The sequence below is a fragment of the Zonotrichia albicollis genome, chromosome 10 (assembly GCF_047830755.1).
Source record: "Zonotrichia albicollis isolate bZonAlb1 chromosome 10, bZonAlb1.hap1, whole genome shotgun sequence".
Taxonomy (NCBI): Eukaryota; Metazoa; Chordata; class Aves; order Passeriformes; family Passerellidae; genus Zonotrichia; species Zonotrichia albicollis.
Genome location: NC_133828.1, coordinates 22,982,646 through 23,009,936, shown reverse-complemented (window position 1 = coordinate 23,009,936; position 27,291 = coordinate 22,982,646). Strand labels below are relative to the sequence as shown.

At 41.2% G+C, this 27,291-nt stretch overlaps 1 long non-coding RNA gene across 2 annotated transcripts; it reads left to right on the top strand.

Annotated features, from left to right (window-relative positions):
* Positions 1–6,283: 6,283 nt before the first annotated feature.
* On the top strand, positions 6,284–23,930 carry LOC113458873 (uncharacterized). Of its 2 annotated transcripts, XR_012581953.1 has the most exons (5): positions 6,284–7,650; positions 10,267–10,391; positions 10,958–11,151; positions 11,508–11,581; positions 16,666–23,930. It is a non-coding gene; the product is annotated as an uncharacterized LOC113458873 (long non-coding RNA). The 2 variants fall into 2 exon arrangements; XR_003379552.2 differs by lacking the exon at positions 10,958–11,151 and having other exon boundaries at positions 6,320–7,650.
* Positions 23,931–27,291: the final 3,361 nt, after the last annotated feature.

Genomic DNA, 27,291 nt, shown 5'->3' with positions numbered 1-27,291 from the left:
CAAGTAAGGGAAGAAGTCCTATAAAAATATGCAGTCGGAAGCAAAAGTTGAGGAGAAAAAATATATGTTACAAAGCATAAATTGAAATACCCCAGTTTGGAAAGCTCTGGGAGGATGATGTCTGATTCAAGGAGAGGCAGGAGGAATCCTGATTTCGGCTTGCTGGTCTGACCTAGCATTGACTCCTTGTGGAGCTCAGTATGGCTCTGCAGTCCCTCTCAGACACAGAGTTGGTGCCCGGTGCTTGGGGAGTTGGTGCGTGGGGAGTTGGTGCTTGGGGAGTTGGCTTTGCTCAGTTTGCACTCAGGATCACCTGTCCCTGCCAGGGCCTTCTGTCCTTCTGCCATCGAGAGGGAGGTTTGAAGCCGCACAGACAGGAGCTGCCTGCCAGCCAGCAGTGCAGGGTGGCTTTTGCTGGGGATTTGGATGTTGCTGAGGTGCTGCTTGAACCCAACCCTTTGCACTGGAGCAGGGATTGAATCATAGCAGTGACCATTGAACCCAACCCTTTGCATTGGAGCAGGAATTGAATCATAGCAGTGACCAGTGTGTTCCACCTGTGGTTCTGTCCCTAAATAGATAATTCTGGAAGAGAGTTATAGTAAACACTTGAGCTATTCCTCATTTTGCTTATGGTTAAATATTTAATATAGGGTAAATATTTTTAAAGGTTTTTCTTGTGGATCACAATTGCCTTAATCATCTGGATTTTCCCACTGGATCCCTGCAGGACGCAGTTGTGCCCTGGTCATCCAGATTTCAATTTTAAATTCCCCTTGGAGCTTTAATTAGTGTTGTTAGTAGGGAGGTGAGCACTGAAAATGCAGTTCCTAGTAATGGAAAACGTTTGTTTAATTTCAGTGGGTAAGATGTACCACGCCGGTCTTTAAAATGCCACTTTCAATGGGACACAAAGGAGCCCTTGGCCCCTGTGACAGCTGGGCTCTTATTACCAGGGGCACAACTTGTGCTTCTGCTCATGGGCATGGCTACTTACCAACCTGAGGGTGCCAGCTGAGAGCATGGTAAGGTCAGTAATTCATTATTTTGTAAATTGTTTTGTTACTGGGGCTATAAAAGGAGTTTCATCCTTCAAGCTTGGGTCAGTTTGTCACAAAAATACCCTGAGGTGACAGGAGGCTGAAAAAGGTGCTTTTAAACTTCCTGTGCTTTCAGCAATAACTTCCAACCCTGCTTTACAAAGCACAGAAGAAAGGAATCTGAGGAATGTACTCAATGGCTATTGAGCAGAGCCCAGCTCCTTTCACTGAGGGTAACCAAGTAACGCTGGAACCGAGCTCTGCCCTCCCGTGCCAGGGCAGGGGGCTGGCAAGGGCTGCCTGGAAGTGCCCTCCCCTCCTGGTGAGCCCCTCCTCAGCACGGGAATGGGGGAACACACGGGTCCATTCCCCCTGGAAGGGAGGCAGTCTCCCTCCTTAGGTTTGAAGCATTAAAGCACTGTGGTTCTGCATTCATTTTGTGCTGCTGCTGCTGAGATTTCTGGGCACGCAAGAGTAAAAATGGATATTGTACAGAAATGCTGTGCTAGCTGGGAGCTGCTGCAAAAGGAGCTGCTGCATGTGCTGTTTCTGGGAGAGGAGCCTGGAATAGCAGGGTCACTGCTGTGCTGGCACAGCCAGCCTGCACTGCTCTGCGTGCCGTGACCTTGAGGCCTCTGGCACACAGAGCCAGATGAGCAAATTGGTTCTGTCCAACTGGGATTGAGTTAGGAATAGGGGCAATGGTTCTAAACTGAGAAACGGTAGAATTAGACTGGATATGAGTGGGACATTTTTACAGGGAGGGTGGTGAAACAATGGAACAGGCTTACCAGAGAACTGGGAGATGCCCCCAGCCCTGGAAACATTGAAGGTCTGTTTGGGCAGGGCTCTGAGGAACCTGTTCCACTTGAAGTTGCCCCTCTCATTGCAGGAGAATTGGCCTAGATGACCTTTAGGGTCCTCTCCAACCCAAACCATTCTAGGATTCTAGAGAACCCCAGGTTTTGCCAGAAATGGAGAATGGCCTGTAATAACATGGGAGTTTATATTTATTTAAAAACTTTTAAGTGCTTCATTTTTATATCTTAAGAAGTAGAAGAAACAGAGGAACATGTGACAAGCAAACACTTCAGTACCTGAAATTAGATTGGCATGCTGCTAAAAATACTCAGCAGGGATGGAAATGTGCACAGCATGGGCTGGGGGGCCTTCAGTTTGCACTGGCAACATGGGCGGCCTTGTATGGACTGGGCCATGTGTGGTGTGGTAAACTACAAAAAGGGGGAGATTTCATGCTGTGCAAGTAGGTGGGATCTCTAGTATAAATTGATGCTGAATGTGGTCATTAAAATATTTCAGTGGAATTAGGCTTGTGTGAGAAATTTCATTGAGGTATGGGATATACAAGATACAAAAAGTCAATCTGCCCAGGTTGCAAAGTGAATATTGCAACCAGCCATACAAACTGTACCTATAGTGTCTTTTCACAGAGCTATTGCTGCTTTTGTCATGGTCCGAGCTTAGCAAGATTTTTCACTGCTCAGAAAGGCAGTCTGCAAAAAATTAGCCGAGGTTAAAATGTTTGTTGTAATTAGTTCTTGGACTGAATTGTTCTTGATGGGCTACCTGTGAAACTGCTGTCTAAGCTATAACATTAAGCAGAAGGACCTAAAGAAAATCACATTAATTTATTTAATTGCCTTGTCAAGTTCCCTCTCTCATGAAGGGATTCAAGTCCCTATGAATTATTTGCACTGTATATATGTTGGTTTACACCCAAGATATGCTCTGAAGTAAGTTAACCAGACTTCTGTGTGGGCAGGGAGCAAGTCTTTCTGCTCTGCTTCTGGATAACAGGATAATGTACATCAGAAACCAGGACCCACATGAAATGCAATTGCAGCTTGCATCATTTGCATCACTTATCCCATGGATCATGGTGGGCCACCTACATAAATAACAAAGGCAGTGTAAAATTATCCCTTGTCTGGAGATGTCAGTGTAAAAGCATTAGCTGGTGCACAGTGGTTGTGTCAGAACACATCAGAAATTCAAATTATCTTTCAAAACACACTGAGTGTAAGTGTTAGCTTTTCACTGCATCTGCAGCACTCTCATGGCAGTGACTGAGATGTTGCCTTCACCAGAGGCCATATTACCCTAAATAAACTTAACTGGAAAGTGCAGAGTCCCAAAAACAAGTGAAGTTCATCTGGATCTCTCCCACTAATGCCCTTTGCAGCTGTGTCTAGGCAGTGACTCACAAAGGAGGAAACCTCGAGGTAAGTGAGGAGCAGGAGCTCCTCCAGCAGGAGCTGCCTGCAGCCCTGCTACCGGATCCCTTGTGTGGGATGGTTTGGGGTAGCTGGTCCTCAGCTGTGGGGAGCGAGCAGGGCACCGGGGCTCCCAAGGAAGCAAAGTCTGACAATCCATCAAATCTGTGTATCCGTTTCAAATGTGGCAGAGCCATAGATAGAGCCTGGGTGTTTGACTTCCCGTGAGGTTTGTTAGGACACTCCGTAAGTCTGGTGTTGCTGGGCTTCTGGACAGACAGAGATCCTTCCCAGTGACCCTACTGGTACTATGGGAAGAACAGCTTTTGAAAGGACAACATGGCAGAAGCTAAAAACTGATAAAAACATGGTGTAGCATTAAATGTTTAACGTTAAAAGTTAAACATCTGGCCAAATTCTATTCCTGAGATGTTAACACAACTGTAAGGACAGAAATACCTAATCAGTCAGAGGAAGAGAAGGCATTGAAAAGACACCTCTATTAACAGATTTTTAAGAGAACAAGGAGTGTGGGGGACGCTTTTGGTTAATCTTTTTGTCCGTCTTTTCGCAGCATTGGCTCATGTTTCTTGCTGGTTTGGTGTTGTGAGCATCAGACTTGTCATATTCTTGAAGCTTAAAAGCAAGTGGGAAATTAGCAGTCCCAGTCCAGACCTTATTTCCTGTGCTACAAGGCAGAGACAACTCAGGGACCTTTAAGGTCAGTGAAGCAGACATTCCTTATCCCTCTGTTCAGAGGGGTTTTTTACTTGCTCAAGCCTCAATGTTGGCAGCTGGAACTGTACATATTTCACCTTGATCTTTGGCTTTACCCTTCATGAATGGTCAGCTCTACACTTCCTGCCCTTATCCTCTGCACTCAGGTCTGCATCTGAAGGCAAGCTACCTGTTGTTAAACATAAAAAAAAAAAAAGTGCATAAAAATCTTGTCTAGGGCAGAGCATTGGTGTTTGTGAAAGAGTGCTCAGGTATAAAGGCAGGAGAAAGTGCTGAAGGGCCTCCTTTCTGTCTGCCTGTCCCATCTCTGTCCTGGCAGAATGAGTCCCTGCATTGTTCCCTTGTGCCAGGGATGTGCTGCTGGCAAAGCCTGGCTCAGGACCTGGTGCTGCTCTGGCCCCATGTCTGCTAGCACAGTATGTACCTATGACAGACAATGTGCTGTGGGGGATGTACACCATGTCCTGATGGAAAAAGTCCCCTAAGGACAGCACAAAGGGGGAAAAAATCAACATTTCTGCTGTGGCCAAAAAGTTTCAAGGAGCAGGAGTGAGATGAATACTGACAGTCATAGAATTTTTAAATAAGAAGTTATCCTTAGCTATGTTTCTGCTGGAAAGAAAAATGTGTCAGGAAAAGATCTTTGATTTTCTTTTTACAACATCCATCTACAACAGCATAAAACTAACATGTTTAATCCCAGTAAAATCAACTAATGGGTGAGCTAAGATGATGACATTGTCATATGCAATAACTCTGACAAAGCTGATGGAAAAGTGACTCTCAGTTTAATGGAATAAACTCTGTTTTCCCCACTGGTACTATTTTGTACTCTTTTAAGAAGAAGGCAAGGATTTCTCCAGCATTTGTATTTATTAGTTGCATATTTATGATCAAATCTCTTGAATTCAAACTTTACAGTTGGTTGTACTTAGGTGAAACTCCATATAACTCCATAAATCTAGATAAGGGAGCTACCCCAACTTTTTAAATAAGAATTCTTAACTGTCAGAGATGATGATTACACTGATTTATTTAAAAAATTATATACTTTTACCATGTGTTCTGCTACCTAATTGATTTCCTACAAGGCTGTCTAAAAGCCCTCTGAAGCAATTTCAGTAAAACTTGATAACCAGATTTGAAGTGTTGCACTGACTTTATTGAATTATTTGTAGTTTGGATAATTATTTGAAATCTCATCTATCTGGAATGAATAAGTAGGATTACTAATTTGATAAAGGTTGTATGGCCTCTCTTGAAATGGTAATTCTTCACTGTTACTTTTGAAGTATCTCTGGTAACAGCCAAACAAACACACAATTTCTGATGTCACTTAAAACTATATTAATTTACTGGCCAACTTCAGATTTTAGTTAAAAATGTCTGGTAGCACTGGAAAAACATACCTATTTGGCACACTGTCAACTTTTTTCTGGGTCAATGCTCATAAAAATATCTTTTATTTACCAAGCTTAAACAATAGCAGTTTGTTTTCCATTTAGTATCATAAAACAATCATGGCATGAAATCTGGTACATTCTGCTAAGAAATATAGGTCCAATTAGTTCATTTATTTCTGTCAACTCTTTGTCCAGGCCTGCATTTACAGCTCTTGATGGTTCCAGATCTATTTTTATGGATTCAATTTTAGCTCTGAAGACTGGAACAAACTAGTGTACGATCTATCATTCCAGTAATATTTATTTCAAAGCAAAGCAAGACCAAGTCGTCTGTTGTATTATATATTTATTTCCTTTTAAAGCCATAGCAATTATACATTCACCTGAATTTGATTGATTGAACATTTCTAGGTTGCTACGTTTCTGGACTGAACAAAGAGTCCTGCACCAAGGATCCTCAGCAGAACATTGTTTTCTTGTAACAACTGGTGTTTGAAGCAAGTAGAGCCTCAAAGTGATGTTAACCAGAATATTATCTGTTTGGGTTACAGGATTTTCTTACATAATACTCTTTGCTCTTACTTCCAGAGTTCGGCAGCTGTTAAACAAATATTGTTCCAGAGTGTCTGCAGATTTCAGTGTTTAATTTCCCCATGGCTATTGTTTGTCATTCAACAAAATGTAAGTGTGAAAGGCTGTTCAATAGGAAACGAAAGTGGCTTCATTAAACAGTGTCTCAGAAAGAGCTACACCTTTGTAATCAAAGTTTTCTCTAGCTTTCACTCCAAAAGAGGCAGTGTAGGAATCAATAGTTATTTTTAAGATAGGAATTATTTTTTTACTTGATGACATAATAAAAATATCAGAAGGTTCATGGATAGAGCAGATCAGTAACAATGTCTGTAATGCTCTATGAGGAGCCCCTTCATGAGACTCCTGGTGAAGGTTAATTTCCTTGTAGAAGTTTGGAGTCCTGTGCCCAAGGTATATATTTTTACTGATATTTACTTAATGTTGTTTTCTAGGTAAGTAATGACCTTGTGAATTATATTTACTTTGTCTTAAGCAGTGACTGCTTTGTGCTGTAAGAGTTTAAAAATCAAGTTCATGAAAATCATAGCAGGCAAGAGAGATTTAGAATATAAAAGTCACTAAGTAGACTGAGGGGAATGCATTCCTCTCATGGCTAGAAATGTCTGACAGTTCCTTCTAGTCACAGAAATGTGTTTACAAGCTCATAAAGGATATTTGCCAACTTTTGAACTTTGCCTAAAAGGCAAAGCTCCCACCACCTTTATTCAAGCCTTAAAATGGAGAGAGCTGCCTGTGAACTGTAAGGCAGGACTCTGACAAGTGTTAGTGTTCCACAAGTGTGAGGGGGAGAAAGCACAAAGAACATGTGAAAAGGAATAAATATATATGTGTAAAAATATAGCCACTGAAGATGAAACACAATGCTGTGGTCAGAATGAGCCTTGGACACAAGACTGTCAAATGACCTTCCAAACCCTCCTGTTGCATGTGATTTTTGCTGAACCATAAAGGAAGCAGGTATATTTTAATAAAAGTTCCAATACTCTGCCTTGAATTACTTGGAAAAAGCTCCAAACCAAACATGTTTTTTCCTCCTTTCTTTTTCATAACTTTGCAGCAAGAGATGCTACAGAAGGGGAAGGAAATGAAACTTGAATCATGATCTTTAGAAAGGGTAAAAATAAAATGTCCAGGCTATTAATTAAACCCATTTCCAAATGAACAATCTAATCTCTTGTCTGTGTAATTTCATTATCAACAATTTGAAAGGGCTCAAATATTCCCTCCAATGTTTGAACAGCAGCTGTGGACTAGACTACATGAATTGAGAGAGATTGTTTTTCCAGTTGCCAAGAAACAGACAGCTTTCTTTGAGAATGCAGAGTTGTGCTCACACCCTCAGCATCCTCCTGCTCTCCTGCAGGGTTTGGGAAATTGGTGTTCTGGTGACCAAGCTTCCCCTGACAGGAGTGGCATGAGCTCAGCTCCACTAATGGATACAGAGCACCAGTGGGCAACAGCTGATGATCAAACATGTTGAACATTTAAAGAGAACACTGCAGTTCTGCCAATGACTTTATACCTTCAGGAAGGGAATTAGATTTTCATGATGAAAAGAAGGGAAGATACATATGTAAGTGAAGATTGCTGTCAGAAAGTTTTAATAGACTAATAATAAATCCATTCCAAGCTGGCTGCCAGGTACTGTGAAAAATTCTGTTCATGTTGTCTGAGTGCTGTAGTTATACTTTGTGAGTTTGCTTCCTGATGCCAGTGATTGTGATGTCTTCTTGCCCTTTTTCTGACATAAAATGGGCCAGGAAATCCGGAATCTTTAACTCATAAGACTAACAAGCCAAGAATTATTATTAACTTTGAGCTATGAATGTTTAATAGAATCGATGATGGATGCTTGATAACCTTTTCTGATGTGGTGTGCTTTTTATGGTATTTTCCACTTTGTAATTGAGCTATTTGTTCATTAAATTGCAGTCATCACTTTTGTCAGTCATCCATACCTTCTTGTATTTCCAGCTGTTTGTTTCCATCTCAAATGTCTCACCTTCCTACTTCCAGTCTACCAGCTTGCTGCTCAAGCTGCTCCAGGTGCTTGTGCTCTGGAATTCTGTACCTCAGCTCAGGGCTGCAGCTTCTGGAGGTGCTGAGCTCCCAGCTCAGGGTGGAGCAGAAGCTCACCCGGCAGTCTCCTTGCTGAGGAATGCAGGGTCAGCAAGGAACCTTTCCCTGTCCCTGCACTCAGCCTGCCCCACCTCACCCTGGCGGTGATGCCTGATGGCCTGGGCTGGTGGCTGTCACCAGGCTGCCCTGCTGCCTCTCCCAGGGCCCTGCAGCCGTGTCCCTGCTCCAGAGGGAGGCCCTGGGGCTGATGCCTGCAGAGCAGGAGAGGCTCACCTTGCCCCCAGCTTGTGGCATCTCTGGCCTCTGCTGCTACCTGCATTTTCAGCACTGACAGCAGCAGAAGTTTCCATTGGAAACATTCAGTTTGAAGAGTTTTACAATCTGCCTTAGCCATGTCTTTTATTTGGCCTAGTGAGAAACATGCCAACCTTCACCTTTCCATGTCTTAATACCTTTTGGAGGGTCTGGGCTTCCTGTCTTTCTGTAATGTACAGTGCTCTGTACCAATTACTCTTAGAACAAGATGATTAAACTTTCAGCAAACTTTATCCTGGATAATCTGGAGAATTAGTTCAACAGAGTTTATGTTAGAGAATGTCAGGCCAGATTTTCAAAAAAGGGGATCTAGAGAGCTAAAATGCAAATTAAGGCCAAGTGTATTCACCTGCATCAAAGATGAGCCTCCAAGAGCTCCAGTAGTTACACACAGCCAGACATCCATGGGTACCCATATATGTGCCAGACAAGCTGTGTAGCTCTGGGAGTTGCACTCAGCCTGGTCAGAGCCACTGCATTTGTAGATAAGCCTCGCTGCCACCTGGGATCCCTCATGCAGAGCCTGCCTCTGGGGCTGATTTGTGAAATGTCATGTGAGGATTAGTAGGATTCAGTGATTAAAAGGAGGTCAGCATAAAGCACAGAACTTGCATCCCTACTGTCACTGAAAATTACAGTAGGCCGCAGAAGGGAGCATTGTTATTGAACAACCTGGAGGCCCTCACTGGGATGTGAGAAATGAGCTCAGCCCCATTTGCAGACAAAAGGAACTGCAGTTCACATTCTTGCTAGACAGGAAACCATTAAACTCTGCAGCTCCTCTGCTAAAGGGACCCTTTCACCCTTCTCTGGGAAGAGCATGAAGCCATGGTGTTCCAATAAGATATGCATGGCGCCAGGAGGGCCTGGCACTGTGGTCTCATCATAAGAAAGATTTACCTTTAGAGCTCATAAAAGTTTTGTTCCTGGTTGCTCAGACAGAAGCTGCTGCTATATTTTTTTGTGTGGATGCTGGGAAAGCAAAGGTATTTTTAAATGAGCAGACTCAGAGTCCCTGTCTTGAGCCTTGAGTGGGGCGAGCTTGTTCCCTGGAGAATTATGTAGACATTTCACTACAAAGCAGACTTGGTCTATAATCTGGCATTTGGATGGTGCTAACACCTGAAGAAGTTTTTCAGGTGTTCTTCCATGAGGATGTTTTACATGGTAACTGCAAGCATCGAAGACTTTCACTGCACAGAGGATGTGAGGACTCAGGTTTGCAAATTCCATTCCTGCAGCTGAACACCCCCTGTACCATCAAATGGAGCAGCCATCCCACAGGCCTCAGCCCAGTACAGCTGGGGCTGTCATCACAATGCTCAGATAAACTGTGGGATGGGTTAAGGCTGTAATACAGTAGGCCCTAGGAGATGTGATTTGCAAGATAATGTAGTTACCTGCTATAAAATGGAAGAGCATTTTTGGCATTTTATAAACATTGCAACTTGGACCTCCTGAGAGATGAATTTGTGCCTGAAAATCCTTTTTACCAATACTTCATTGTAATTGGAGCTGTCTATAAGCTGTATCTCTTCTTTCAATTAGAAGCTACTGGACAACTCAGCTGAAATTCCCTTCCTTGCATTATCAAACCACAAGTTCACTCTTCAAAAAGCAAATGTTTTTAATATTCTGTCCAAGCTATAGGATTAAATTCTCATGTTTTGTGTTCCTCCAACAATCTGTTAGTCAGATATGCCCGTATTAGTATTAGTGTTTACTGGTTTTCTATGTAACCAAAGTAATTTTCCAGCAGCTTGCTTGTGGGTTCAAGGTATCCATTATTAAGAATTAGACACATCTGATTTGAACCTACAGTAGCTAAATGTAAAAAGTGTAATATACTCTGTCCCTTCACAGCGCTGGGAAAACCTCCAAAGGTCTGGATTGAAGAGAAGAGATGTAATGCCCATACATGGGGGTAAAAAAGCATGAGGGACTGATTGGGAATCAAGCATTCAGCCTACAGCCATTAAAGGGAAACAGTAAGTTGAAGCAGAAGCCTTTTGATCTTTTGCTTTTCAGACTTCTCAGAAGTGCTTGTTCTTACTCTGCTATCTTAAAGCTGACTTATTCTCCCAGGCCAGGGAGCAGTAATTCACACATCCCTGTGCCTCTTTTAATGCCTGCCCACACTTGAGTAGCAAAAAATGTATCCTTGCCTAGCAAGGAACTGTTTTTAAACGTAAGGATCTCCAAGACCAATATTGTTCTATCAGCTATATAGAACAAAGCTGCCCTTTGTTACAGCAAAAACTTCTTATCACTCCTGCAAATATCTCTCTTGTCTCATCTGTTTTCTTTTTCTGGCTGGCACTTGGCTATTGCTGACCCCTGTGCATGGTGTATACAGTTGTTCTCAACCTTCGGCTACAGCACAGCCCTTCAGGGCCTTCTGAGAAAATGTTTGCTCTTATTGCTGTCACCTCCATGGCATTTCTCTCTTTACTGTGCTTAAGTAAAATTACATTTTCTTCCAGTTTTGACAATTCCTTAAACTGTGAGAATGAAAAGGGCTATGAAAATTATTCTTTTGTTCACTTGTTTACAGGTGGGTTTGTCTTTTTCTTAAAGCCATCAAGTTTCAGCTACTATTTTTCACGCAGTCACCCCTCCTCTAAGGTGTGTTACATGTGGCTGTAACATGTTTGTAGCCAGAATTTTCTCTGGAATCAGCACACACAGAGCAAGATGACTTTTTGGTGGTTCTGCAGTGGGATACAGCTGCAGAGTGCATACAGCCAGGTAATGTGAAGGAAACTTTTCACCCCTTTCATAACAAAGCCTGAAATTACAGGATCCTAATTCTTTTCAAACTTTAAACAAATGGCCTTGAGCTTCTTAAGAAGGAATTCTTGGGCTTTGTTATTTTAAGTTAGTTATGCCTGAAGGGAACCACATGCTGTGTCTCAAGTCTAACTCAACAAGCTGTAAAATAGCTTGCACAACTGTGTGCAAATAAACAGCTGTTAAAACCACCCAACAAAGAGAGAAGCCAAATCTGATAGAAATGAAACAGCAGAAACAATGTTCATATTTATTCAAATGCCAAAATTACGTGGGGATTTTTTTTCCCTTATTCACCCCTTCCTCCACTCTAGGATGAACTGATGCAGATGCTTTCTTAGGAGGAGGAGGAGGAAGAGAACACTGAGAAGTGTCTGGTTGTGAAGAGGTAAGAGCTCTGTGAAAAAAATAAAAGCCAGGCTATTCTGTTTGAGATTTGTTTGCCATTGTGTCTTCTTGTGCACATGTGCAAGTGTGTGAACCTTTGAGGATTACTGCTGTGCTCTATCTTAGCTTTTTCTCAGATTGTGATTATTCAGAAAGAAATGTGGGCTTGCTGGGCCTGTCAATGAATTCACTGTATGCCATCATTCAAAGGCAAACACTGGCCTCACCCAGGATGCATTTGGTATACAACATGCCTTTCTTAGAGTCAATCTCATCATGACATTAGCATATTCTGGAACATCCATTTAAGTTTTGGGGTTTTTTTCTGAAATGCCTTTACTTGCTTTGAAGAGAAAAATAGTGAGGAATGTTGTCCTTTTGTAAGCAAAAAGAGGTTGAAGAAACAGTGAGCTCTTGCATTTGTTAGTGCTGTAACTGGGTGAAAGGCACAGAGCCACACTGTTCCCCATGGCTCTGCACATTCACTAGCCCAGAGCTCAGCAGCTGGAGTTTGGATCCACTTCATCCACTCTCCCCTTCTACTGCAAAACTGCATGTGTGGCTGTATACCTGTCCTCTCTCTGCCTGTTGTGGGTCCTTGCTTGTTTTACCAAAGGAATATGGAGCAAAGTTTGAAAGCAGATCTCCTGCAGCTAGGCCACAACCTGAAGAATAATTTCACTTGAGCTCTCCCTTCTCTCTCCTCCTCAAACCCATCTCTCTCAAAATCAGAGGACACTGACCTTTAACCTTTCACAAGCCCTTCTGGAAGCCCTGCCTTGGTTTGCCCATACTCACTGCTTTTTGGAGAAACAGGAAATCAGCTTGTGCTATTTTAATCCTGGTGCTTTTATATAAATATGCGCTATTATTTTTAACAACTTTGCGGAAGGAAAAATATGTTTACAAGCACCAAAACTTGTGTCTCCAGTACAAAACATTTATCTGAAAAATAGTGATGGGAACTTGATACTGCCTCATAGAGACTGTAAGGCAATGCCACTGTTGTTCATGTCCCTTTCATTGGTTCTGATTCTTCTATCTGTGCAAAATATAAAGGAGGTGTCATCTTTTCATGGATATTACTAGTTGATATTTTAGGGATGGCTGACTTTAATTAAAGGGCTGAATAGCACAGCTCTTCATGCCTTACATCCTTCACACTCTGCTCTAAAGCACAGCCATAATCACAGCAGGAACTTTTTTGAGAACAAATAAAAGTGAAAGGGTAACATAGCTGGAATTTCTGCTTCAAGTCTTCCAGTACTATAACTTTATTCGATCCAAACACTTATTTCAAGCAACCACAGTATGTTTCACTAAAATTTTTACTGGACACATTAACTGCACATTAATGGCTCTTGCATAGCTGATGTATTTGTAGCTCTAGGGCAAGGAAAAGCAAGGCCACTTTGATATTGGTTTATGTAACATAGATTTTGTTTCTTGGAAGGCTCAAGGCCATTAAGAGTAAAAGCTATACTGGAATATGTTCCATATGACAATTTCTCAGGTATTGTGATAGCTAATCCAAGTTAATAATTAAAATCCACTTTTATCACTCTTTCCTTCAGGATGCAAGAAGGGGTTGGAGGTTTCCTTTTAACACCATATCATATTTTTCTGACTATGTGCTCCTGTCCTTACTACCACAGCATTCTTAATGTTTTATTATGTAATATTTCATCTGGGTAAACTAGCAAAAGGAAGGAGGATTCATTTGTTCTATAAGATTTTTTTTACTAAAATGAGCCCACAGTAATATCAGTGATTGATGGAGCACTAATAGCACTGGCAGCTCTAAGACCCTGTTTCCAGAATAGTAGTGGAAAATGTCCTCTGCTCCTTTTCTCCTAGCTGCACACTTGATGATGTTTTTATCTTGGTTTGGGCAGCCACAGAGATGCTGTCCTTGTGCCCAGCAGCTGCTGTGCTCAGCTTGAAGTATTTTTGGATTTGTCCAAGTTGGAGGAACTTTCAGAGGTTGAAGGTATAAGAGTAACCATGAAAGCAAGATTAAGCTCAGCAGCCTGGTTTCATGCTCTTGGCACATTTCACCTCCTCAGTTATAAAACATGAGGTTTTGTCTGCCTGCCTGGCAGGATGCTGTGATCTCACGAGCACTGGATGGTGCATCCCCTACACTCAGCCCATAAAGGAACAATCACCAGTACAAACACAGGAACTAGCTGGAAATACTCAGAAACCCGAACTTTCAGAATTATTGCACTTCAGGCTTGTTTCTTGGGATTTTCTGCCCATAAAAAGTTCTGCTAGGAAGAGAAGGCCATACATGAAATGAAGAATATTCAGTGTTCTTCTTCAGTATACGGAGATAGGTCTTTGGTGTCCTATCACCAAACCAAAAGAAAAGCTTTAGACTGCGATACTAAAAATGTGAAAGCAAATAAGTGCAATTCCCACTTGGCAGGGCAGCTTCTCCTCACAGCTGTAGGTAGAGCTGTACAGGTTTGCTCATGGCAGAGCTGCAATTTAGTGACTCTTGCATGCAACCACCAGATAATTCTCACAAAGACCCCGCAATATCAACTCCTTCCCTTTGCCTAAGAATGGCAAACTGAAAAGGGTTTACTTTAAAAATGTCCAAAGAGCAGGAGAAGTTGGAGACTCAGGAATATCCGCTTGCAGCTGCTTTCACACACTGTCAGGAGTGGTGTCCAACCTGCTCTCTGGCTGATGGACTTGCCCTGTGCCAAAGATTTTCATGTTCTGTGTTTTTTCTGCTGCATAGCTGTCAGACAGCTTTGGAGTTCACAGTGGGAGCATTCAGACGAAGCGCAGCTGTGCCTGTTGCTCCAACAACTACTTTATATCCCAGGCAGGTCACAGAACAAGACAAAAAGCAGCTGTGCTGCAGTCCATGAGTCACAAAGCATCTTCCACCTGGGAAGAAAACGGTTGTGTCAGTAGATTATGTAAATTGATTCTCCAAAGTTAGCAAGAAAATGATAATCAGTTGATTTCTACTTAATGTTGTAAACTGCATGGCTAGAGCTAGCCCATTGCTAACATGGGCAATACTTTTGAATTAGGAGGTTTTTTTCTGTATTTTCACTAACAAGAGATAATAAGCTAAGTTAAACACCTTTTCTAAGTGTGCATCTGACTTCAGATTTCAGCAATTTATTGCTGAAGATTTGCCAATGAAAATTTGTATCAATGGAAATAGTTAATCAGACAAAACAAAGTTAATGTTTTTTCTCAAAAAATGCATATTTATGGCAATGTTTTGGCTTACGATAAAAGGAAAAAATGGGTGAATTTTTAACATCATTCTCTTTTTCTTCTGGCACAACTTTTCAGGTATTTAAAACCAGCTGCTTTCTCCTTTCAAAGCCTTGAGTGTTTGTGGTCAGAAGACCAGATTTGCTGACTCCTGGGACCGGAGCTGCTGCCAGTGCCCACACAAGACACTGTGTGCACATCTAGATGGGGGCACTGGCAGCAGCTCCGATCCCAAGTGTCAGCAAATCTGGTCTTCTGACCAGCCTGGGGAGATCTGCCAGATTTCTGCCTATATCCAGTGCCTGAGGAAGTGAATGCTGTACCAGTCTTAAAGAGACTCTGCTTTATTTCCTCCTTCCTTTTGGATTAATGCTTTGTGGGAAAACAGATTATAAATTTATATAAAGGACAGGTTTTTTAGTGCTTATCAGATAGCTTAAAATTCAGAAGAAGCAAGCACACATACCTTTCTCTCTGGGGAGAAAACCTACCTGCAGGAATTTAGCTGATTCAATTTATTTATTTATTATTACATTATTTATTTAGCAGATCTGGAAGAAATTACTTGCATTTTATTTTTAATTAATTTTCGTATTTCTTAGAGGAAAGCAGTAACAGAAATTGAGTTACCAGGTACATTTTGCATCTGCTAAAACCACCCTCAGCAGGTGGGAACAGCAGCTTGCCACTTCTAGTCAGGAGAAGAACTGCCTCTCCCATAGCAGTTCACTGGTTTTAAGATGTCTGGAGTTGTAAAAAATTTTTGCTATTGGTTGTTGGGAGATATAGTACCTGTATATTCATTTCTTAAACATACCACAAATCCATGGTGGTTTTTGTAAGCTCTGGGTAATGGCCCAAACTGAACAAGTTTCGTGTTTTTTCTCTGAAGCTGCTTTATCACCCTGTGAGGAGGGTGCCCAGAGCTCTGAGGTGTCTTTTTGTCCCCACTCCTTCCAAGAGTAACATTTGGCTGTGCCCAAGGACAACAACTCCTTCCCAAAGTCTTTCTGGAGTGTCAGCATGCAAAATGTGCCTTGGAAACTGGAGGGGACAGTCCCTGCAATGCTTGGAATAGTACAGAATGCTCTCTCCAGGGCAAACAGTTTGGAAAGGCTAAACTACTTAAAATCCCTTTATACAGCAAACTGGTGCAGTCAAGGAAGAGCAGGAGAGTCAAGAATCTAGCAGTGTTTAATATATTTTTGCAAGGATTATTTGACAGTCTCTTATTTTTGTGATGCTTTGCTGTCTATCATCTTAGCAAAGGGTTAAAAATACTTGGGTCCTGCACTGCAGCTGTGGTGATTTTATATGAAGACAAATTCCTGAGGCTGGAATACTGTGACTGGTCTGAAAAAATGTTGCACATTCTTCTTTCTTCATTTAAATAGAAGCAGCATAGAAATTTTGCAAAGAATGGGGGTGGAAGAAATGTTTTCTGTTTTCCAAAAGTGGGCGAGAGGTTGAAATACAATTGCAATTACATTTTTTACATGTCATTGATGTAGAGATGAAGCTTGTTTGGATGGAGTTTTTCACTACTTCATTTCAATTGTCTTAATCACAGTTTTTGAGACCTTGTACACTCTATTTAGAGGTGAATAGGGGCCTAGCTGGAAGGCCCCACAGTTGGAAGCTGAGTATCTAACTTTCCAGCAAGCAGTAAGCTCAGCTGATGTATTTATGCACAATGTAAGTGCTGTCACAGCATTAGTTTTCAAGAAATGATATATTAGGATACACATTAATGCACAAAAGACTTGCAAGTGGCTGCAGTTTGGATGTTGCAAAAAATAGGGATCTGTATTTAGAGCCATTTATTTCCTCTTCTGACAGATTTCTGAAGTGGGAATGCTTTATCAGTCTTTACTGCTGAGTGCCCTGGATCCTTTTTTGAAGCAAATCAGCTTTCCCGTGGTGGAAGTGGATGAGCAGAGTGGTTGAATTCTGTCACTGCAGGCGGCACAGATCCTCAGTGCTGGCTGACTCTGCTGCCTTTGGAGTCCGATAGAAAACAGGAGCTGATGCAAAGTGTGTTTTTTGAACCATCACCCTTTGTCAGAGGGCATCGATTCCCTAAACACCATCAGTGTGATGGAAACAAACTGAACTCCTTTGCTCGGCTATTATTAACTGCTAATGAGCTCTGTGAAACCCAGCAACAGGGTGTTACCAGTTTATGACTCTGCCAAGGCAGCAAGGTGGAGTTGAATGTGGGAATGAAGCCGTGTTTAATCAGGTTTTGTAACTACTTTGATACAATTTTAGCTGCAGCGTGTTCAGTCAAGCAGCTCCTGCTGTAATGCACACACTGTTTCGACTTCAGTTGCAGCTTTCAGAATTTACCAAACACCTTTTCAATAATCATTTTTTACTGTTGCACACCGATCATCTGCAAGTATGCCTGTAGTAACTGTACATGGTGTTTTTATTTGTTTTTACCTAGGAAGCCAGTTTTAGATGTCAAATCTCCCCTGAAGTCTACTAAATTTCTGGGTAGGCTTTAAAGGTGAGAAAATTCAATCCTCAGCTTGAGCTGCCAATAAAGGCAGGTGAGCACAGCAGCAGCAGAGCTTTTCCCTCTCTAGTGTCACAAGCATGGTTTAGTTTTACAGGGTTTTACTGACTTTCCCCTTAGATCTAGAGGAGAAATATCTTCCACTGAGGAGGAATATCTTCCACTGTGATGTGTAGTGGGGACAGGGCAGTTTGAGAGCAGAAGGACCCAAGGGGAGCACACAGGTGAGCAGGTTCTGAGCTGCACAGCAGCCTGGCAGGTTCTCAGCAGGGACAGCCTGGTATCAGGGCACACCTCAGCCACTGGGAGCACACACACAGCTACAGAGAGTTTGTAGCAATGGAAGGTAGTTATTTATAGGCAATGGGAAAGTTTATGCCTTGTGTTTGCAGTTTCAGTTGAGTAAATATACAGTGAAATTGTACTTTATCCTCTTTGTTCAGATGTTAAACCCCCAGATTCCTTTCCCAAGAATCATACCTGTTTCTCTTGATTTTTTGATTTAACATCTATAACCAAGGAACCCATCAATTAATCTGAGGATTTATTGAGCTGCTTTTTTGGCTTTGTTACTTTAAAAACAAACAAACTAAAAACTCAAAAACTCCCAGATTCTAAAGTGTTTCTGAGGAAAAAAAGTTGGGATTTTGGTTGGTGGAGTTTTTTGGTTTTTTTTTTTTTTTTTCTGAGAAGAACATCTTATAATTGGGAAAAAACCAAGAAATTAATGTTTGTAGCAAGTGAATTATAGCCTGCAAAGTAGCTTGAATGTTTTCTGCTGAAAGCTGCTTTGGAAGCTTAACATGGGATTAATTTTTGAAGTCTGCCTGGACTATCAAGAAGTTAATTGATGGAGTGTGAGCAATACCCACTTAAAAGGCACAGACAGGGAAATCAGTGCATTCTCTGTGAGAGGCTCTTAATGATTTCCTTTCAGAGAATGTGCACACTATCTTAATTATACAGGAGCCTACGTAAAGGTACCATTGGATTGCATCCAATGAAAGCTAAAACAAACAATATGACAACAAAAAGGGCACTTGCGTCATTTCACTTTAGCATTTATAAGACAAACAATAACTAGCAAATAAAACCCTCCTAGCCTATGGTGTGCTTACCAGTGCCAGGATACTTATTCCTTCACAAGTAATCTTTAAAACAAAGAGCTACATATCAGAAAATGCTGGGACAATATTTTTTTTTTTTTTTTGTCTGCACAAAAACAAGACCATCTTACAGCAAGGAGACATGTTTCCTGTGGTGCTCTGCTGGCTTCATGAGATTAATGACCTCAGCATTTCACAGATAAGTCTTTCTGTGTGAATGTGATCTTCTCCTGTGTGCACAAGGGCACGCAGCCACTAAAAAAAAACATGCATGAGAAAGAATGGATGATAAAGCTAGCAGTGAAACTGAGGTGCTGGAGCATTCTCATTAGAAATGCCATTGTTTTGTGTAAAGTGTAGATTTCAATATATTCAGTAATGGTGATTAAAATTATGAGTTTCCCTACATGGTAAGCCTTGCCACTCTGATCAAATCCACCTTGTGAAATTCTGTATCCATGAGATCCCAAGATATAGTTTTGGCAATCTCAGCTTTAACATCTGGGTTCAGCTGTGGCAGTGCACTGCTCACATGCTTATTCTAACAATCAAGGGGAAAAATGTCCAGATCTCTGCATATTAGTTCCTAAAAGGGTACTGATATGGCTTAAAATGCCAGGCCACTCTGGCATTTTTCTGAACCTTTGATCACTTTAGGAATATTTTGGTGATGCCATTCAAATGTTTCTCAAAAAACTGTTGCCACAAAGAAAAATTTATTGCTGTGTTACTTAGCACCATGGCATCACCAAATCACCTGGATGGTCTTGGGGAACTTCCTTCAGAGGATGGAAGGTAGGGGAAGGGATTCTCTCTCATCCCCCATCAGCCTTTCTTACTTTTATCTGACCACTTTGGGAGCAGTTCCTGTCCATGGAAAACTTCAGCCATTCCTTGAAGCTGCAGAGTGCCATGTCAGGCTTCAGAGGCATCTCCTCCCGCTTCTGGGAGGAAGACCCTGTGCAGTGTGTCCCGTGCTTCCTTCAGGGTACACCCAGACACACACTTGCTGTGTCCCAGGGTGGTTTGAGGAGTGCAGAGCACATTTTCTGTAGGAAAACAGAAAGAAACACATCCCTCTTCCAGCTTTGCATTAGTCAAAAGTTCTGAAAGGTCTGCATTGCCAGGACAGGATCCATAGGCATCAGCATGACAGCAGTGACACTCAATACATGTTAGACATTGATGTACAACACCTCTCATCTCTACAGAGGATAGTACAGAGGAAGGGAGGACCACAAATGGCATGTTTTGAGGTAAAAAACAGCTGCTTCCATTCATGGAGGGGTCAAAATAATCTTCAACATTAATAATGACTTTTTAATTCATGTTTTCCAGTGCTAGTGAAGCCTAACTGATATATGAACAGTGTTTTAAAACCAAATTCTTGTTCCTGTCAGGAAGCCCCAATTCAAGATGCACTGATCCGTTCCTTCCCATAGTGAGATTAGGAATTTGTTGAAATGAGGGGTGTGCACAAAACACACCACCACAGTCCAGTGTGTCCTGCTATAGCAGCACAGGTAGGAGCCTTGAGAAAAGTATGTCATGTTCTTATCCTGCGGCTAGTGCGTTCTGTAGCATCTCCTCTATTCAAACCAACTCCTAACTTATTTACACAAAAGGTGGAGTCCTCATCTTTAGCTGGACAGGTTTCTTTCTCGCTCTTCCACATCTACCAGCCTGAATTTGCTACCTGTGATAATTGAACCATTCCCATAGTAAATGACTGTGTACTTGGAGAGAGGCCCAGGTACCAAAGTGTGGGAGTGCTGCCTGACTGCAGGGAAGTGAGGAACTGCAGCAAGAGCTCTGTGGGTTTAACCAGCTTCCTGGGGAACATGCAGTCACTGACTCTTCCCAGCACACAGCACGGAAGGAGGGTTTCCTTCTGTCTGACAGCTAATTTTCAAGAGATGCATTTATATTCTTATACACTGCACTTGGAATTCCAGTTAATATTTTAATCTATCAAATGGATATGGACAGTTGATGGCAGAATTCAGGGACTGGAACTATGTGAGTTTGAATTAATACTCTAAAGGGAGCTGAACAGATAAAGCCCTCTGATAATGTAACACCAGAAGGCGTGAACTTCCTTGTAACAGAACTAGACAGGACAAATTTTGCTCCCATTTATTTTTGGTGTCAGGTTTACCACTCCAGCCCCTGCTATGCCCTTTAGGGAGCTAAGTTTAAAGTTAATGGGGCTTCTTGCACAAAGGGCTGGCCAGCCATAACTGCAGAGAGCAATGAAGTGCCTGATTAGTGCAAAATGTGACGCTTTCACCACTTGGCCTCCTGCCCAGTGGCAGCTACTTCTGCTGAGCACATCAAATGAATTCATATAAGCCACCAAAGAACTGCAGGCCAGGAATGGCTGTTGGTTGTTACTGGATCAGACCAGCTTCTGACCAGTCAGCTAAAGAAATATCCCATGCTTCAAACACTGGACTATCCATTTAAAAACATTTAAAAATACATAAAGTGAAATAGAGTTGTTAGACTGGAAAATCCTCTTTAGCATGATACCATCTGACCATTAAATGTCTGAGGAGTTGAAATAGCTTAGTATCTCATCAAGGAGTTATTGAATTGTGTAAATAAATCTTTCTTTAGAATGTATTGATTGGTGTGGAAAAGCTTGTGAAGTCAAACATGCTGCTTTGTTTTTAGGCAGCTTCATGCAGGAAATTTGGCCTTTACCCAATTCTGTGACTAACCCCAAATTCAGAGTAGTTATGTTAATGCATCCTGCAAGAGAAAACAACTATTTTCTTCCTTTTATTCCAGCTTCATTTTAATGGGATTATAGACTGGCCTTTTAAGTGCAGAAACAATTTTCTTCTGTTGCGTGCTACAGTAGTTTTTAATTGAGAGTCTGCTGCTGGCCAAAGGTTATCTCAAAGGAGCTGTAGCACCTGGATCCCCTCCCTCCCTCTCTCCTTCCCATGCTACTGCTGCCATGGGTCAAAGGGGTACCAATGCCCTTCTGAGCTCAGTCATTTAAACTGATGACTCACCACTGAGTGAATGAGATTTATAGGAAATAATGTGAATTTTTAAGACTGTCTAGCCTACCTTAGCTGTGGTTTTGCTTGGGAACTCTTACTAGTTTCTGTTTAGAATTTTCTCCTGATGCTTTTTGTTCTACTGCTTGTGGCAGCTATAAGATAACTTGGTCAACACCCAAAAGTCAATACTATTATCACTCTGGAACTCCTTGTACTGCCCAGGGAAAGGAAATGCATTAATTTTAGAGCTGAGTCAAGCCCAGAAATGAATTAGCACACTGGGTAAATATCTGACAGCACATTTTTAAAAGTAACTAGTCACGCACCCTGAGCAGATGCCAAGGAAGGGACATGTCCTCTGGGCTGGCTTATGGACAGCCTTTGTGCCAGCTTTCTGCATTTGTTTGTTAATCTCATTTGCTATGAAAACAGGTATTAAGTGGATTCTTTTCTTCTCCTCCTTCTGTCATAATTCCTGATCTCGCTGGCCACTTTCAGCCCAGATCTAGAGAGGGAAGAGGACCCAATGATGCTAAGTATTCATTATATTTCATGATATAGATGGTTGGAGAACTGAGATCTGGTGCAAAGGTTGCACCATGAAGTTGCTCATTATCTGACAGTAGGCAAAATATAGAAGAGACAGATTACAAATGGTCCAGTGATGAAAGACTTAATGGAAGCAAAAATATCCAATCCAAATCCATAGAAAATATGACTGTATTCATTCTGGAGCTGATGAAATTTTATTTCACTGATTCATTGCAAAAACCCAAATTGATTCAGTGAATTGATTAAACGGATTTGGAAGGAAATGTAGAGTAAGTTGGTCAGATCTGGATATGCTGTTCCCTTGTTTTGTATTCCTGCAGGTTGCTGTGAATGTGGACAGTGTAATGCCTACTCCCTAGCTCAATGTATGTTAGAAAGCTTAATTATCCTAAACACACACAGCTTTATCAGGGATCCCAGTGAGAGCAGAAACAGGACAAAATATCAGCTGAGTGCTTTTGAAAGATAAGATAAAGAAAGATCTTTTAAGTGCAGAGAAATATCTCTCCTTTATTTTTTATGTGTAGTTCTTTTATCAGCCTTTTGGAACACATAAGATTTAAAACATATGAGCAGTAACAGTACTTGAAATTACCATCTTAATGTACTTCAACTGTAAAAGCAGAGAACAGAATCCTACAGTAGAGGAGACAGATGCATAAATGGACATGGCCCCAGTGCACAGTCTTGAATGGGCAGTGCTCAGAAAGGGAACGAACACAGTCGCTAAATTTAAAGAAAGCCAGCATTGAATGAGAAAATGCACGGAATTTGCTTTAAAATTACCAAAAGCCTTACTTTCCTGAACCTGTGGATTTATTTCCTTTGCCTGATCTCATGGTAAAGATATGGACTTCAAAATTACAGCTACCCACTGACATAATTCAGTGACATGAAGTGCATTTACTTCTTGAGAGATTTAAAGCTGCTTTTCACTCTTCCCCATGCTGCTTGTTTTCACACATTTATGTGTACTTGGCCTCAGCTCTGTCCATCTGAGTTGGTGGTGCAGCTGTAATCCACTTCAGTACAGATATCCGGCTCTTCCTTTAGAAACTTCCTCTTGCTATGCTATAGCTCTTGTAAACGCCCTGGCGGAAGTGGCTTTTTCCTCCTTCCTACTCCTGCAAGAGGTCCCAGAAGTACAAGTGGCTTAATGAACCAGACAACATTTGGTTTGAAAAGAGCCTGAAGAGATGTAGTTTGCATAAACTTTAATGCTTTTTTTTTTCTTACCTTATAGAAACATCATGCATATCACTCATGTTTAAACAAAATGACTGGCAAAGCTGTGGAAGCTGTAGACACTGTCCTAACACTTTAATTTATTACAGTAAAACTACCAGGTTACTTTCCATCCTTTCTACTCTACATATTTGAGAGAGAACATCTGTCTGGCAACAGTAATGGTTCCAAGTCAAGTATATGATTTCTTTGCTTCACAGAGAAAGACAGCTGAATAATACTCTAGATGTAATTATCTTTCACTTGCAGCAGTTCCCTTTAAATATGTAATTTTAAAAATGAAAATTTAGGAAAAAATATGATGTGCATATTATTATTGTTTCACAGCACAGTTTTGATTATTTATCATCTTATGTTACATATATTTTATAGAATGAAAGGAGACAGTCTGTTCTGCCTTAGCAGTACTATATTAGCAATATAGTACTCCAGTTACTCAGTTTGGTTCTGGCAAGACAGGATGGTAGGAAAGCAAGTGAGGTTCCCATTTTTAAGTATGTTTAGAAAATCCCCAAAGGTCTGAAATGGCAGATATTATGGGTGTGCTTGGTGTCAGCACTGTGACAGAGACAAGGCCTTCAAAAGGGCTAACATAATAGACAATAGCTTAAAAGGCCAAAAAAAAAAAAAAAAAGAAAAAAGAAAAAAAAGAGGCATTTCAATTGGTAGAGAGAAGACTTCAGATGCTCTGCAGAAGACGGAGTTGCTGGTTGGGCTCCTACCTAGAAGGACCAGGGAGGTGAGATATACATGGAGAATCTGGGAAGTTGCCAAATCTGCTTGAAGAAAGGCAGCAGCACCTTCCCAGCTGCCAACACCCTGGAGAAGCTCTGCAAGGACTGAATTCCAGCCTTTTGCTGTCCTTTGCAGATGCAGGGTGCAAAAGCCAGGAGACAAAACTGCCCACCCCTGTAGTGGGCCATCTGAACAGAAGATTGCAAAAGGCACTGGAGGGCCCTTTCTCTTGAGAGGGAATAGGTACTACCCATGTCTGACCAGGTTGTCTTTCTCATTTACAGCATAGCAGAGTCCTCAGTAGACTTTTAAATTTTTTTATTTAAATAATCTTGGCTTAGAAAGAAATTGCTTAATTTAACAAAGCATGTTTACTAAAATGGAGCTGTGGAAACTTTTAAAGATGTGCATGACAGTGGGTTGTGTGTTTCTTCATGCATTCTCCAGCTCTCAAACACAGACCCTGCCAAAGCAAATAACTGCACAGTATTTATCATAGTTTTGTTACTATGTAGGAATATTTTTTTTGTAACAATGCTTGCAAAGGTGAACTATTTGTTAGCTCCTCCTCTCTTCTGTCTGCCAATAATATGGAAATCCGATTGTGGTCATGAAACATTGCTGACTCGAAGCTGCAAGTCCCAGGACCAAACCACATTAGGCAGCAGCATGGAGTTTCTCCCCCTGTCAAGAACCGGTTCTACTGCCACGTGAAAGACCAACAGAAAGTGTTTGTCATATTGCACTACATCTCTGAATGCACACCTATGAAATAACTAACTCTCATTACTGCTGTCAAAGGAAGACACAAGGCACAGAGAGAGTTTGGGGGGGGGGGGGGTTGGTGTTTTTTTTTTGTTTTGCTTTTTTGGGGGAGGGTATTTTTTGTTTGTTTCAGTTTGTTGGGGTTTTGATTTTTTTGTAAATTTTATTTTTCTTCTATTTTTGTCTATAAACTAATTTGTAATTACTCTGTCTCATAGCTTCTGTATGTGTAACCCATTTGTCAGATATCTTCTCTGTGGCAAGATCTGCCAATGGGGCTTTGATGGCTGGTCCTCCTGTAGATGGTAATCCCAAGAAGGTGGGCTTAGCCCTCAGCTGAGCTGGAAAACAGAGGAAACAAATTCCAAATCTGACCAGCCCAGATCTCACCAGCACTTTTTGGTCTCATTTCCTCCAATCTTCATCAAGCACTGGATGAAGTTCCTGGGAAGGCAGCAGAGGACAATGCATAGGCTTTGACCATGCTACCAAGGGCCCAGATTTGCAGCCTGGCAATATTTCTTTGGTTTCCAGAGGCTTATCCCTATCTCCCCATACTGTATGAAGGGATATAGATAAATTGTGTAATCCTTCCTGAACACTGGAGGCTCTCCTGATGTACACAACTAGCAGGGACACAATGTGCTCAAAAGCATGGGGAAGCCTAGCCCAACTATAGCAGGAAAATGCTCCTTACAGTGCACTCAGACATGGGAACAAGTGCCCATGGGAACTGGTGGAAGCACCTCATTTGTATCTTTGAGTTATGTAGGACTGTATTTTTTCACACAATACTGTATCTGAAAGAATTCTCTGCGGGCAAAAATTGCATAAAGTCCATTCAAAGGTTTTTGTTCTTTTAAGAAAAAAGTGACTTAGTGGTATTTCTGGGCTAAATAGTATTTCTCTGTGTGTGTATTTACACACATATTTATATACTCAGGGCCCAGATGAAAAATGTGAGAATTATTCTTAAAATGTGTGTATCTGTGTGCTTTTTACTTGGTAGTACTTAGTAGTACTGCTAATGGTTCTGTGGTTATAAATCTTCCTTTATAAATTTACAACATAATGTAAAGCACAATTTATCCCTGATTTAATTAATGCCTACACAATGTTTTATTTGAATAGTTTCAAAATAATTTGGGAGAAAAAAAGTTGGTCTAATTTAAGTGACCAGATGACACAATTTTTTCCCCAATTTGTGCTTTGAAGTAAAACTACCAAATTACATTCTGATGCAAGAGAAACTTTTATTACAGAACAAACTGACTTTTTGATGACAAGTATTAAAAGAAATAACAAGCCACATATTTTCCTTGAAAAATGTTCTGCTTAATATAGGATTTGATTGTGCAATCCTTACTTATATAGAGACAAAAGGGATTTTGCTGGTATGGGATGAAGGTGCAAGACAGAGCCCAGTGCTGTACTGGCAGGACTTCACTGCAAAAAGCTATTGGCTGCTGTTTACATTTCTGACATTCTCTGAGTAAGTGTTGTCACAACAGACAAGCAATTATAGACAATAATGTCAGTAATTTGTGGATTAAGAACTCCTTAAGGATGTATTGGCATGGCCAGACAGTAGCTGCTTTTAGCTTGCAACTGTTCACCCTTGGCTGTGCCAGTGAAGCTGTAACTTTCAAGAAGAAATTGTGCTCCCTCTTAGGCAGCAAACAATGGCAGGGGTTAAACTTCTCTAGGCCCTCCCTGCCGCTCCTACAGCTCTCATGCAGGCAGCTCAACCTCAAAGCGCTGCTTTTTAATAGGTACATATATTTATGCATACACATAAAATGGAAATATAGGCCATTATGTTGAAGAAATACTGTGTTAGGCACTTGCAACAAAGCCAGAAAAAAATCAGATTTTAAGATACCAGTACTATAAATACGCCTGTAGGAGCCTCAGCTGAAGTCCAAGCCCCAGCACAGCGGTGGAGGGTGCAGGACCTGAGCTGACCCTCTGACTCACCACTTGGGACACCCGTGGCTCAGGACACGCTCCATATTAGCTTATGCAAATCCTGCACTGTGAAACAAGCCCTGCTGAGAAAATTATTTGATTATTTTGAGGATCAACGAGAAAGATTCAAATGTAGTTTGCTCTTTTTTTAAGAAATTCAAAAATACCATCTCAAAACATACACAGAAATTATATGTACTTTCAGGGTCAAATTAAATACAAATACACTTTGTTTGTCCTTTGTGCGACTGCTCTTCTGGTTTTATTTCAAGACAAACCATTCAGAAAATTAGAGTGTGTTTAGGAAATTGACTTGTGGTGAGAGGAAATTTACTAAGGCTGTATATGCATAAAGTAGTGGGTCGACTAGAGGGGTTTAGGAAAAGCAAGAAATTTCTTGAAAGATTTTAACTATAAAATTAGATAATGAAAGAATATTGATTTGGTACCATTAATTTTTTTCTTCCAAAGGCAGATTTGCCTTTAAACATGAAGTACGTCATATGCCTGGCTGTCAACACCGGTTTTACAACTCCAGAAAACATGTGTTAATTTTGCT